This window comes from Canis aureus, chromosome 12 (assembly GCF_053574225.1).
Source record: "Canis aureus isolate CA01 chromosome 12, VMU_Caureus_v.1.0, whole genome shotgun sequence".
NCBI lineage: Eukaryota > Metazoa > Chordata > Mammalia > Carnivora > Canidae > Canis > Canis aureus.
In genome coordinates, this window is record NC_135622.1 from 1,549,602 (window position 1) to 1,565,523 (window position 15,922).

A 15,922-nucleotide genomic window follows, 5' to 3' on the forward strand; every position below is an offset into this window, starting at 1 on the left:
TCACCCAACCCACTAATCCACTAGAGATTAGTTTGCATTTCCTAGAATTTTATATAAGTGGAATCATAAAGAAGGTACATTTTTTTTCTTGGTCTGGTATTTCATTCAAGTATGATTATCTGGAGACTCATCCATGTTGTTATTGTATTGATAGTTCATTCCTTTTATTACTGACTAGTGTTTCGTTTCCAGTTTTGAACTGCTGCAAATAAAACTACATATACAAGGCTTTGCATAGACCTACGCTTTCATTTCTTTTGGATAAATACCTAGGAATGGAATGGCTCTATTACCTGGTGGGTGTATGTTTGTTGTTATTACTTTAAGAAACTGCCAAACTTTTCCAAAGTGGTTATACTACTTTGCATTCCCACCAGCTATATATAAGTGTTCTAGTTGTTCCACATCCTTACCAACACTTGGTATGGCCAGTCTTTTTAATCTTAGCCTTTCTAATAGATGTGTAATATCTCATTGTAGTTTTAATTTGCATTTCCTTATTGACTAATGATGTTAAGCACCTTTTCATGTGCTTCTTCACCATCTGTATTGTTTTCTGATTCAAATTTTTTGACTGTTTTTAAAATTGAATTGTTTTCTCATTTTGGGGTTTTGAGGATTTTTTTATATATCTACATGCAAGTCCTTTATTAGATCTTGATCTTGCAATTATTTTCTCCCAATTGGTGGCTTGTCATTTCATTCTCTTCACTGCATCTTTTTAAGATTTCATTCATTTATTTGAGAGAGAAAGCATGGGGAGGGGAGGTGGGGGAGAGACGACAGAGGGACAAGCAGACTCCCTAGCGAGCAGGAAGCACAATGAGGGGCTCAATCCTAGGAGTATGAGATCATCACCTGAATCAACGTCAGACACTTAACTGACTGAGCCACCCAGGTACCCCTTAACTGTATCTTGTGAAGAGTAAAAGTTTTTCATTTTGATGAAGTCTAATTTCTCAATGTTTCTTTAATGGATTTTGCTTCTTTGCCTAAACCAAGGTCAGAAAGGTTTTCTCCTGTGTTTTTTTTCTATAATTTTATAGTTTAAGTTTTACACTTAGGTCTATGATACAACTTCACTTAATTGATTTGTTATATAGTACAACGTGTGGATCCAAGTCTTTTTTTTTTTCATATGGCTGTCCAATTGTTCTAGCACCATTGGTCAAAAAGACTGACCTTTCTCTGTAGAATGGCCTTGACACCTTTGTCACATCAGTTTTTCATATATTTATGGGTTTATTTCTAGACTCTTTTTTTGTTCCGTCGATCTATCTTGGTGCCAATACCACATTTTCTTTTTTTAAAGACTATTCATGAGAGACACAGAGAGAAAGGCAGAGACATAGGCAGAGAGAGAAGCAGGCTCTGTGCAGGGAGCCTGATGCGGGACTTGATCCCAGGACCCCAGGATCACTACCTGAACCAAAGGCAGATGCTCAACCACTGAGCCACCCAGGTGCCCCACATTTTCTTGATTATAATGTAACCTTATACTAAGTCTTAAAATCAGGTAGTGTTAATTTTCCAACTTGTGGTTTTTCCAAAGTTGCTTTGGTTATTCGTGCTCCTTGGCATAGCCATATGATTCTTAAAATCACCTCATCAATTTCTCTAAAAATCCTATTGGGATTTTGATTGAGATTGCATTGAGTCTATAGATCAATTTGGGGAGAATTGAAATCTAAAAATATTGTCTTTTCTAATCCATGAACATATATTTCTCTCCATTTATTTAGGTCTCTCAGCAGCACTTTATAGTTTTCAGTGTATATAGGCCTTTCCTATCTTTTGTCAGATGTATCACTAAGTATTTACTATTTTTTATATTATAAATGGCATTTTTAAATTTTTTTTAAAGATTTTATTTATTTATTCACAAGAGACACAGAGAGAGAGGCAGAAACACAGGCAGAGGGAGAAGCAGGCTCCATGCAGGAAGCCCGATGTGGGACTCAGTCCCGGGACTCCAAGATCACACCCTGGGCCAAAGGCAGGCGCTCAAACACTAAGCAACCCAGGCTTGTTTTTTAAATGTTAGTTTCTGTTTATTATTCTACAAAAATAAAATTGATTTTATATATTGATTCTTTATTCTGCAACCTTGCTAAACTAACTTAATAGTTGTAATAGCCTTTTTATAAATTCCATTGGATTTTCTACAAGTAATCATGTCTGCAAATAAAGACAGTTTATTCATTTTTTTCTGATTTAAATTTTTTAAAATTTTTCTTGCCTTATTGCAAGAATCTCCAGTACACTGTCAAAAATAATGACGGTATCTTTGTCTTGTTCCTGATCTTAGGGGAGAAACACGGAGTTTTTCTTCATTAAATATGTTGACTGTAATTTTTTAACAAATGTTCTTTATCAAGTTGAGGCAGTTTCCTTCCACTTCTAATTTGCTCAGAGTTTTTATCAGGAGGGACTATTGGATTTTGTCCTGTGGTTTTGCTGTATAAATTGAGAAGATAATTAGTGGGCAGCCCCAGTGGCCCAGCGGTTTAGCGCTGCCTTCAGCCCGAGGTGTAATCCTGGAGATCTGGGATCGAGTCCCACATCGGGTTCCCTGCATGGAGCCTGCTTCTCCCTCTGCCTGTGTCTCTGCCTCTGTGTGTGTGTGTCTCTCATGAATAAATAAATAAAATATTTTTTTAAAAAACAAAAAAACAACTAATTATCCTTTTTTAAGATTTTATTTATTCATGACAGACACAGAGAGAGAGAGAGAGATGCAGAGGCACAGGCAGAGGGAGAGGCAGGCTCCATGCAGGAAGCCCAATGCGGAACTCAATTCCCAGGTCTCCAGGATCACGCCCTGGGCTGAAGGCGACGCTAAACTGCTGAGCCACCCGGGCTACCCAAGATAATTAGTTTTTATGTCCTAGCTTTTTGTCTGAAATACTGTTTGAAAAAGAGCTTCCTCCCTTTCTTACTGACCTTCTCTTATTTGTTTTTTTCTTATCTTTATTGATGACTGCAAATTATATAAAGAGTAATTTATAAATTATCTTCTTTGTAATATATGAAGAATTGTCTTTCAATCATCCATATATAAGTACAAGCATACCCTATTTTATTACACTTCACAGATACTGAGTTGTTGTTGTTTTACAAATTGAAATTTTTTAGCAACCCTGCATTAAGAAAGTCTATTGGTATCATTTGTCTTTTTCTTTTTCTTTTTTTTTTTGTTAATGTTTTTGAATTAGTGTTTGTTTCTTTCTTCCAAATTTTTATTTAAATTCTAGTTAGTTAATATATAATGAAATGTTGGTTTCTGGAATAGAGTTTAGTGATTCATCAATTACATGTAACACCCAATGCTCATCATAACAAGTCTCCTCCTAAATACCCATCATCCATTTAACCCATTTCCCACTCACCTCCCTCCCTCAATCCTCAGTTTGTTCTCTATCATTAAGAGTCTCTTATGATTTGCCTCCCCACCTTCTTTTTTTCTTCCCTTCCCATACGCTCATGTTTTGTTTCCTAAATTCCACATATGAGTGAAATCATGTTATTTCTCTTTCTCTGACTGACTTCTTTAACTTAGCATAATATACTCTACCTCCATCCATGTCATTGCAAATGTCCCGATTTCATTCTTTTTTGATGGCTGAGTAATATTCCTGTGTGTGTGTGTGTGTTTGTCACATCTCTATCCATCCATCAGTCAATGGACATTTGGACTCTTTCCATAGTTTCGGTATTGTTGATAATGCTGCTATAAATATCAGAGTGCATATACCCTTCAAATCTGTATTTTTGTATTCTTTGAGTAAATACCAAGTAGTACAACTGCTGGATCATAGAGTAGTTCAATTTTAATTTTTTGAGGAATATCCATACTCTTTTCCAGAGTGGCTGCATCAAATTGCATTCCCAACAGTGTAAAAGGGTTCCCCTTTCTTTGTATCCTCACCAACATCTGTGGTTTCCTCTGTTGTTAATTTTAGCCATTCTGACAGGTGTGAGGTGGTATTTCATTGTGGTTTTGGTTTGTATTTCCTTGATGATGAGTGATGTTGAGCATCTTTTCATATGTCTGTTAGCCATCTGGATATCTTCTTTGGAAAAATGTCTGTTCTTGTCTCCTACCCATTTCTAAACTAGATTATTTGTTTTTTAGGTATTGAGTTTAATAAGTTCTTTGTAGATTTTGGATACTAACCCTTTATCAGATATATCATTTGCAGATATCTTCTCCCATTCCATAGGTTGCCTTTCAGTTTTGTTGATTGTTTCCTTCACTGTACAGAAACTTTATCTTCGTGAAGTCCCAATAGTTCATTTTTGCTTTTGTTTCCCTTGCCTCTGGCAACATTTATTGACCTTCTCTTAGATCAAATAGAGTGATATGGAGTAGCTTTATCAGCTTTGCTCTACTGCTTTTAAGAAACTAAAATTCTATAATTTACTTTTTTAAATTCTGCTAAAGAGAGTTCAATAATTATTTTTCCAATGGTAAAACTTAATTGTAAAAATGAGACATCTCAAAAAAAGAAACTACTTCTGCTGCTTTAATGAACTCTCTTTAAAGCAATTTTTATCCTTTGTCTCTATTAGCTTTAATAGTTTACATCTTCTTACTTTTTTAAAGATTTTATTTATTTATTTGGGAGAGAGAGAGAGACAGAATGAGTGGCAGGGAGGGGCAGAGAAAGAATCAGACTCCTGCTGAGCAGGGAACTGGATGCAGGGCTTGATCCCAGGACTCTGAGATCACAACCTGAGCGGAATGCAGAGACATTTAACCGAGTGAGCCACTCAGGTGCCCCTCTATCTTCTTTTTTGTTTTTGATAAATAATTTTATTTATTATTTTGGATAAATAATTGTTCTAAAGAGAAAAAAACAAACTATTATATTTTTCACCTTCTGATAGAATATTACCTCTTTCCTAGAAGTAACAGAACTAATCTATCTAATTGAAGATTAAAGATTATCTTATCATGTTAAGTGATTTAAATTGTATTTATTATGTCATATCACTGGGCAGTAAATAGATTTCAAAATATACTGTTTATTATTTCCTAGAAAGCATTTTTTTTTTCATTGTTAATTTGGACCACAGGAAGAAACTTTATTTTATTTTATTTTTAAGAAACTTTATTTTAAAGGGGATTTATTTATAGGCAACATCCCTATACTTGAATGCTGTTCCAGAGAGTTATTACAGAATAAGTAGACATAGGATTACTTCTCTATTATGCTTTTGAGTTAAAAATTCAATGTTGGTTTCTTTTATTAAATATACTAATCTCAGGACTCCTATTTATTGAGGAGAGCTGCTATAGTCTAAATAGTTTTATGTAAAAATGTATTTACATAAAAATTTTCTATACGTTACTTCCAATTACCCCCTAAACAGCTCATGATAGCATAGTTATTTTGTTCTAGTTCCAATTAATTCTTTATAAAAAGCAGTCCTTGGCTAATGGCTATATGAATTAGGTAATACATACACATGGTGGACTATTATGTTGCTATTTTATATAGCTATTTTATAAAACATGATGCATATGAAGAAGTTTTAATGGCATGGTAATGTACCTACAGTGTAATGTTAAATTTGCAAAGCAGGTCATAACATTAAATATATCCTTTAATCTTGATTATAAAAATAACATGTATGCGTGTGTATATACACAGGAAAAGGATTCAAACAAATAGATTGAAATTTGTAGTTTTATTTAATTAATTAATTTTTTGAGAGAGAAACAGTGCACACACGTGTACAAGTGAGGAGGGGGCATGGCAGAGAGAGAGAAATCTTAAGCAGGCTCCATGCCCAGCACAGAGCCAAAGGGGAGGCTCGGTTTTACAACCCTGAGATTATGACCTGAGCTGAATTCAAGAGTCAGATGATTGACTGATTGAACCATCCAGGCACCCTTGAAATTTGTAATTTTGTATTAATAGTGCTTGTCACTGGGTAGCAGAATCATAAGCACATTTTAATTTTTTTCTCCAAAACTTCTGAATTATATGTAAAAACTTTAAAATCAGAAACACTTGCTTTTAAATATAATAATCTTATACAATGGCTTCTTATTCAAATTTCTGTTTGTTAACAGTCATGCCCTAAGAAGATAATTTAGTTACATATTACTCTGTAGGAAAAGATATTAGAGCTAATTAGACCTACAGTGAAATTCTTCCCTGTTTATTGTACCTGATATTGTTAATATTCTTCTTTTCCAACCCACCCTAAATAATTCAACTGTCTCTGCCTGGAAAACCAACGTAAGTTCACAAGCTACGCAATAAAAAGATCATAGAGCTTAGGGGAAGAAGAAAGAAGGCTATGATAAAGATACTTCCTCTTTATCATACCAGAGTCTAAAGAGGTATCTTTCAAACATTTTTGAAATATATTCCATCATTCTGCCACAACCCAGGACACACATATACACCAATACACATATTACACATATATGTGTATTAAGTAAAACAAAAACTTCACTAAAATATATACTAATTTTATGTTTTACTATAACATTTATACCATACTATACTATTTTTTTCTTTTGTACTTTATTTTTCATTAAATGCCGATTATGATCCTACTAACCTAGTTTCATGATCCATTTTTAGAAATTTATCCTACACATGTTACTTAGACCTATGCGATAAAATTTATGTGTAAGGATATTTATTGCAATATTGGTCATAGCAGCAAAATACTGGAAACAATTTATGTGTCTGTTAGGGTTCTGGTTGAGTAAATTATGGTATGATTACACAATAGAATACTATGCAGCTATTAAAGAGAATGAGAGATAGGTCTTTATGTATAACACTCTATGAGATATAGTAAGTGAAAAAATAAGGTATGGAGCAGTGGGCATAGGGGAAAAAAAAGGAAGAAACAGTATTAAGTTGCAGCTGGTGAAGCCAGAAATACATCTCACAAAACCTCTTCTTTGTTTCCTCTTGGCTTGGTTCCTTTGAGAATGATAGGAGCTCCCAAAAAGTGTTTTGCCCTGAGAAGAGAATGAAATTGCTGAATGGGATGTACCAGTTCACTGGTGGGTACTCTGGCAGAAAAGAGCCAAAAGAAGCAGGAAAAGCTGGTCATATATATGGACTATTTCTAAATTGGGTATTTATAAAAATGAGGACTACATTCTTAAGTGATTGAGGGTCTTTGTTGCATTCAGAAAAACATTGAGCCCCAGAAAAAACAGCTGACTCTTAAGAGTGATTATCTGATATCAACTACTTGCTATACTGCGTTTTATCACATCATTGCTCATGTTAGAAATTATGGCCTTTAGGGGTTTAAGAGTGAAGATTCAAAAAAAAAAAAAAAAAACAAATTTCTCACTTAATCGACATCTTCCTGTGGTCTGTTTTTCATATGCCTTTGAGGCAAGAAAGGGGGAATTCAGCTTGTAGAACACTGCCTATTTAGAGAACACACAATACTCTAGCAGCTGGGGAGAGGCTTCTGAAAAGATTATATAGCAGTGGGGGATTTCATTGCATTTATTCAGCCTGAAACTAAAACAAATAAAAAAGGGAAACTGCTTATTCCTGTTATTTTGACTTCCTCTTATTGTGTCTTCCTTACATGTGTGAGCCTTGTGATTTGGGATTAATCAGTTCTTATTTCTGTTTGCTCCCCTTAAAGAGAAGAGAAAGGAAGGCAGAGAGGTTGCTTGCAAAATTAAAGCCCGTGGTCTGTCATTTAGAATTTCAGTTTAGCCAGTTATAGTAATAATTGGAAAGACAGGAGGAAACCTTCTTGTATGTTTGCTGCAAATCTTTATGGCCAGGGAGCATATATCGAATGAAACAGGGAATTTTATTATGTAGAAATTTATTTCCTTAGAAAAGCAGATAAATGTATCTATTCTACCAAACTAGTTACATCCATGCACAAGATTGCTCATTGAAGTATTGTTTAATGCAGATTAGAAAACTATAAACAGCCTAAATGTCCATTAATAAGATATAACAACATCAACTGGTATATCCTTACTATGGCATATTATGTAATTGCTTTTTTTAATGAAAAAAAAGAACAAGCAATTACTGACTCATTAGAAAGATCTCTGACACACGATAAATTAAAAAGTACACATGCACACATTTCTGGATATGCTTGGAGAAAATCTTAGAGGATACCCATTATACTAAGAACTCTTGAGGAGGAAAGAGAAATTGAGTTGTGTTTAGAAGGACTTTGGCTTTGTCTATGAAATTAAAACTTTTATTAGAAATATTCATTTATGATGACATTAAGATAAAAATTATATTTTAAGAAATATAGTATGAAGGGCACGTGGGTGGCTCAGTCAGTTAAGCATTTGCCTTCAGCTCAGGTCATGATCCTGGGGTCCAGTGATAGAGCCTCACATTAGGCTCTGTGCTCAGTGGGGAGCCTGCTTCTCCCTCTGCATTTGTCCTTCCCCTCTTCTCTTGCACACGCTCTCTCTCTCTCTCTCAAACAAATAAAATCTTTTTTTAAAAAAGAAATATATTATGAACTGGAACATTAAGGAGTTAAGAACATTTACTTCCTAACTGTCTTCATTTCTAAATAGTTTATACTCTCACATAAATCTGTATTAATTCTAAAATAGTTAAGGGGGTAGAGACAAGCCTAGCATGCCTAGGGAAAGCATAAGCTTGTTACCACCACATCCTTAATTTTCTCCCAAAAAGAGCAAAGAGTAAATTTCCCAATCTTCTTCAAATTCTGCTTTTGAACAGAAAGGTTCAATATTTAAAGGTAAAGGAATACTAAAGGTTCTTAATTTAAAGCAGATACTTTCACAGGTCATGGACGCAAATTAAATAGAGCTGACAGTGTACGTATGAGGAACTGTGTGACTAAAAGTTCAAGAAATGCTATTATCATAGCAGGAGACCTATAACCCTTCAAAGTATTTTTCCTGGCTTCAGTTTCATATCTGTAGTTCATAATATTCCATTGTTCCCTGCGTTCCCTAACTGATCCCTAACAACAAAAAAGTATTTTCTGCTTCCGAAAGCCAACCCCACCTAGTGAATGCTAAAATATGCATAACTTCAAAAAATTATTTTAATCTAATTCGTGAGCTGTCTGTTCGACAAAAGACTGAATTCACTGGTAGAAAAGAGTATGTGACTGTGTTATTAAAATCAGAAGTTTCTGTTCTTACTGACTGAAAACTTGATCCATAAAACCTTTCACATTACTGTACCAAATAAATTTTTCTAGAATTGAATCATTCTTAATGTAATTTCTTTTTCTTTGTCTGTACTAGATTAGTGATAATATGAAATTTATCAATTCATGTGATGAGCATCACGAATGATAGAAATTTTCATCTCTCTCTTTATGTCTGATATTTCTCTTTTGACTAAATGTAAGCACCGTGAGGGATGGATACTTAATCTTATTCAGCACTGCATCCAGATATCTAGAACTTCTAAGTTCTTGCAGAAATATTTGTCATATGAGAGAATAAGTTCAGGCCTTTTAATCTAACTTGAATGTATTCAAGGCCCAAAATAGATGGTCACTTATTAATTCATATTTTTGAGAAGAGAGGCTTAACTGTAGTAATATAGTTTCATAACTTTTACTGTTAATATAATTCCCACTCGGTGATATTATTTACATTTCACCCTGAACTAAGAAGGAACCATTTGTTCTTCAGACAGGATATCATGACTTGTGTTTATTTCCATATTTGCAGTAAAGGATACCAAATAATTGGGATATGTACCCTTGTTCACTATGCCTGTGTCTTGATCTAAAAAAAAAAATGAAAGACCATACTTTAGTTTTCAAATGACATTTTACCTCGGTGCCCTTGCCTGTCGGACTGAGATGTGGTCATCTGTGTTCCCTAACTGATCAGTAGTGGGAGCTTTGTGAACCTTGTTGAAAATAGTATATTATCCTTTTCTAAACAGTACAGTATTGCTTGTATTTCTTTATCTATCTAGATACCTACAAAAATATTGTTGCCCAGACACTTGAGCTAAGAGCCTCCATGGGCATCTCTCTAAATTATACATAGCCTCTCTCTTATCTCTCAGATCTCTCATTTCTCCAGTGGGTTTTTGGTTTTACTTTGGGCTCCCACCACATCTTCCTCATCCCCCCTTTCTCTGGTTGCTCTCCAAACGGATCACTTTTCCCTTTGAAATATTTTATTTTCCCTTTAAAACCTTTCTTCCTTTCTTTCCTGGGACAAATGAAGGTCTTCTCCACATGAGGCCTAGAAGTCATTAAGGAAGAGAGTGCTGAGACAGATGTAGAGGATGTGTGGAGCCAGTGGTGCTGTTCCTTTGGAGATTAAAATGGTCAAGACCTCTCGGGTATCCCATCCTTGGCCTTGGTGACATTTAAAGTTTCCTAAAGGTATTGCCACCCTTTAGAGTAAAAAGGAAGTGCTCTAAGACTGATGAATCACTGATCTCTACCTCTGAAACTTAATAATACATTATAGGCTAATTAATTGAATTTAAATTTTTTTTAAATGTAAAAAAAGAAAAAAAGAGTACAACAAACCGGAATTATCCCAGTGGGATGAATAGACAGAAAATTGATGATCCCATAATTCCCTTGTTTCTTCAACAAAATAAATGTATATATTTTTCATACTGTTAAAAAACAACAAAAGGAAGTGCTCTCATATGTCCAAACAAAAGCTAATCTCTGTTCTTCCCATCCATACATATTCTAATCCATTTGCTATACTTTTATGGTGAGGATAAAGACGGGCTTGGTGAGGATTACTTGGACTTGGTAGGAGCAGGGGTTGACTTGAGTGTGCGTTTCACTGTATATTTACCCAATACTTGACTGTGGTGATGAATATTGCCAGTTAACATTTAAGAAGTTATCATGAAACGCCCCTGATGCACTTCGAGCCCACTTTTCCCATCTCAGTCTTGGCTGCTTTACTCCACTTCCTCTTCTGTTCTCTAAAGAAGAACAATCCAAAAAATAAATAAATAAATAAAAAATAAAGAAGAACAATCCATCCCTACTTTGGGTCCCCAGTCTTCCTGTCTGGCCGCTGGTCTAACCACATTCCCTCTACACGAGTCCATGTGACAGTAGAGGTTGCCACCTTCCCAGCCTCTGACTTGTGACAAGGGCTTATTGTCGCTTATCATGGCATCACAGATACTCTGTTCTATGAGGTAGGCCCCTGCTCCTGCCTGCCCGGCCTGACAGCTTGCTTTCCCCAAGGTGTGGCTGTCAAACCCCATGAGTCCCCTGTCCCCTGTTTCTCCTGCTCAGGCTCTATGCTCCCGCCACCCTCCTCAGCCCCCACAAACTCCTTAGTCTCGTTTCCTCACTACATTTCTCCATGTGAACATTGCCCCCTCTTCAGCTGTGCTAATAAGGACCCTCCCCATGACCTGAGCTCTCTGAGCAGCTGGGTTCTTGCCACACTGTCTTGTAGTATCAGACTGTGTGTGTAATTTAAGAGACTCACCTTGAAAAAGGTTCTAGAGTCAAGACTCATCCCATAATCATACACCTCCCTCTGTAGAATCCCCTAACTACAGCGAAAAGACTTGTCACTGAGCTCTTTTAAACAGTTTGCACTGGGAAGTTGTTTCTGCCCAGCTGATATGGGGTGACTGAAGGAGGCTGAGCACACCTCTCTTACAGAAGCTCTTCAAGGTCACAGTTTACATAAAGGATCACATGCAGGTTACCGGCTGTGGTCTGGGTCCCTTAGGCCACACTTCAGAGACATTTTTTGGATGATAGGTCCCCCCTCGACCTCATGGCGTTTCCTGTGATTCATTAAATTATTGATAGTCCCGTTTCTCTGCCAGAACCCGCCCACTTCCAGGGCCCGCCTTTTCCTTCCTATTCCTTCTGCATGTAAGGTCTGAGTCTTAGAAAGTCCTGATCAAATAAACTGTACTTGGTGTTCCTCTAAATATGAATGATACTGTTTAGAAAACATTTAAACAAACTGAGGCAGTTTGTTTATTTCTGCCGTTAGGCCTTGAACTTGTCTGGCAAATTTTAAGCTCCTTAAGAGCAGGAGACTACATCTTGCTTCGACAAGTCTGTATCCCCGTTTTATTGCCCACATCACTCAGCAGTTGTCCCAGCCAGCAAACAGTAAGTGGTCAATAAAAGCATTCAAAGCATGTGCCCTTGTGAATCAGCTGTGCGTCCAGGAAATTCTCCCAGACTTCTCCAGGGCTGCTTTGGGTTCTCTAACCCTGATAACATGGAGATTCTTTTTTTGTGTGTTGACATTTTTGTATATTTGATGTTAGGCCAAACATCTTGTGGTTTGTAGACATTTATAACATTCATTATTTTAAAATAAAAGAATAATACTGATTACTTATCACTTCTTTTAGAATTTATGTATTTACAATAGCTTAAACTGTTTAAAATCATAGATTCAGGAGTCAGACTAAGTGTGTTCTTCATTCTATTCTAGTGTTTTTCATACTTTTTTGACAGGGACACATAATGAAAAATAGACTGTATTGTGACTCAGGGGACACACAACACACACACACCCCTATATTCTTAGGTCAGAAGAAAAGGGTCTCAAAACATTACTCACAATATTTAGTGTTCTGCAATGTTTTCTGCTCTATTTCATTTTTAAGCTACTGATGGGGACTTATTAAATTGAAATTAATGCCTACAAAGTTCTGGGCAATACCTGATATGTAGTACTCATTCAGCTAACGTATTCGGTACTTATACATCATTTACAGTTCTTCCACTACTTAACTGGCTTTGTGACCTTGGGAAAGTCCCATGTTAATGTTCAATTTCTTCTATAACATGAAGACACAAGTGATGTCTACCTTTAAACTATGCTGTGAGGATTAGATGAAATGTGAAACACTGAGCACACTGCCTGGCAGGTCATAATCACTACAGTATTAGCAGCTCCTTCAATGTTTTATTGTTATTAATATTACTTTGTTGAGGGGCATCCGGGTGGCTCAGTCAGTTAAGCATTTACCTTCCACTCATGTCATGATCCCGGGGTCCTGGGATCGCTCCTGCATCAGGAGCTTCTCCCTCTCCCTCTGCCACTCCCCCTGCTTGTGCTCTCTCTCTCCCTCTGCCGCTCCCCCTGCTTGTGCTCTCTCTCTGTGTCAAATAAATAAATAAAATCTTCTAAAAAATTTTTTTGATTACTCTAGTTTGAGCTTCCCGTGTTTCTGAAACACTATATATAAAGTATATCATATAACTTCATTTTCCCTTAATTCTGATTATGTATTTTTATATATTTTTTTTTAATTTTTATTTATTTATGATAGTCACAGAGAGAGAGAGAGGCAGAGACACAGGCAGAGGGAGAAGCAGGCTCCATGCACCAGGAGCCCGACGTGGGATTCGATCCCGGGTCTCCAGGATCGCGCCCTGGGCCAAAGGCAGGCGCTAAACCGCTGCGCCACCCAGGGATCCCTATTTTTATATTTTTGAACTAGAAGTATAATTTAGGGGACCCCTGGGTGGCGCAGCGGTTTAGCGCCTGCCTTTGGCCCAGGGCGCGATCCTGGAGACCCGGGATCGAATCCCACGTCGGGCTCCTGGTGCATGGAGCCTGCTTCTCCCTCTGCCTGTGTCTCTGCCTCTCTCTCTCTCTGTGACTATCATAAATAAATAAAAATTAAAAAAAAAAGTTTAGAAGTATAATTTAGGTATAGTGAAATGTACAGACCTTAAATATTGATGCCCAGATCAATAAGTTTTGACAAGTGCACATATCCATTTGATGTACATCCTCATCAAGATGTAAACATGCCTATCACACCAAAAAGTCATCTTGTGTGTTGCCCTTCCTGGTGACCTATTCCCCTATATCCAGAGGCAACTGCTGTTATAAATTTTCTACCATAAATTATAGGTAATCATTTTTAGTTTGGGGCTGTTGTGAATAAAGCTGCTTCAGACAATTGTGTATAAGTCTTTTTGTGGATTTATGTTTTCTTTTCTTTTGGATAAATACTTAATTGAAAGAAGGCATTTTTCTAACTTTATGATTGATTTCCAGATTTATTTCCAAAGTAGTTTATACTGTTTATACTCCCACCAGCAGTATAGTGAGGGTTTTAGTTGCTCCAATCCTTTCCAACATTTGACGTTGTCAGTCTTTAATTTTAGCCTTTCGAGTGGCTTTCTAGTCTTGCCTTATTATTGTTTTCTTTCTTTCTTTCTTTCTTTCCTGGGACAAATGAAGGTCTTCTCCACATGAGGCCAAGAAGTCATTAAGGAAGAGAGTGCATCTCTACATCTCTTTGATCACTAATGAGTTGATTACTTTTTCTTTTTTTTTTTTAATTTTTTTTTTTAATTTTCATTTATTTATGATAGTCACAGAGAGAGAGAGAGAGGCAGAGACACAGGCAGAGGGAGAAGCAGGCTCCATGCACCGGGAGCCTGACGTGGGATTCGATCCCGGGTCTCCAGGATCGCGCCCTGGGCCAAAGGCAGGCGCTAAACCGCTGCGCCACCCAGGGATCCCTGATTACTTTTTCATGTGCTTTTTGGCCACTGGTATTTTATCTTTGGGTCTGTGATCCATCCTTGTTTTTTGTGTACGGAATGAGATAAATGTCAACTCTCATTACACAATCACCTGAATGAAAGAGATTAGGATCTAATGTACCATTAAAATTATACTTTAAAATTCTTAATTTATATTCAGAGGAGCATTAACTTGTTCGGTACTTATTGGATCTCTTTGCACATTTTCTTCCCCAGCTCAAAAAATTATTTAGGTAGACCCTAGCCCAGAATGTATGTGTAATTTGTTTCAACCATATACGTAGACCCCTCCCAATAGAACAAAGACAGCAAAACTGAATATGTTTATTTTAATTTCATTGGAAGTCTTCACAAGACTTTGGAATTTGAATGCTGAAGCAGCTACATTAAGCTGTTAACCCATAGTGTTTTTTTTATTATTTTATTTAAATTTTCGTTAACAGACAGTGAACTATTGGTTTTAGGAGTAAAATTCAGTGATTCACAACTTACATGCCATATCCAATGCTCATCACAAGTGCCCTCCTTCATGCTCATCTCCCATCTTGCCCACGCCCTCCCACTTCCCTCCATCAACCCTGTTTGTTCTCTATAGTTAAGAGTCTCTTATGGTTTGTTTCCCTCTCTCCTTTTTTCCACCTTCCCATATGTTCATTTGTTTTGTGTATTAAATTCCACATCTGAGTGACATCACATGGTATTTGTCTTTCTCTGACTTATTTCCCTTAGCATAGTACTCTCTAGCTCCATCCACGTCACTGCAGATGGCAAGATTTAATTCTTTTTGATGGCTGAGTAATATTCTTCTCTGTGTGTGTGTGTGTGTGTGTGTGTGTACACACCACACCTTTATCTCTTCTGTCAGTGCCACAGGAATCCCTAAAATTTGAAGTTTTGAAATCCAGTCACGTGCCTGAGATAAAAGAGCTTGAACACAGGCAGGTTTAAGGCAGGGACTGGACAGGAGCCAGGGACACAGGAGTGGTGATTGATTGCTCTCCTGTGAGGGCTTCCTGAGTAGTGGAGGCCGTGAACTTTCAGCTGGGGGCCACAGGAGCCATTGTCACCCCACCCCTCAGTGCTCCGTAATGGAGGCCAGAGCTGCTTACACTGAGCCCCACCCTCCCGGGCCCTGCAGGAGCATCTCCACCAGGACAAGTCCACAGGCACCAGCACCACAGGCCCCTCCCCCAGAAGACCTGCACAAATACCTGCCCGGCTCTAAGGCTACTGATCATGCAGTGCTGCAGAGCTTCAGCTCTACAGGAAATAGGATCTAGCTTCCTTTATACCCATATTCTCATTCTATCAACAAGCAGCCTACCAGCTGCAAGTATCACACTTACAGCTATTTGTCCTAAACTTACCATTTTTAGTCTTCAAAAGAATTTAGTGCACTTTAGTCAAATAAAAATAA

General features: G+C 37.0%; 1 protein-coding gene across 3 annotated transcripts in view; it reads left to right on the forward strand.

The window, feature by feature from the left end:
- Positions 1-15,922, forward strand: part of CTTNBP2NL (CTTNBP2 N-terminal like) — a 54,640-nt gene that overhangs the window by 22,563 nt on the left and 16,155 nt on the right. The window lies entirely within an intron of this gene.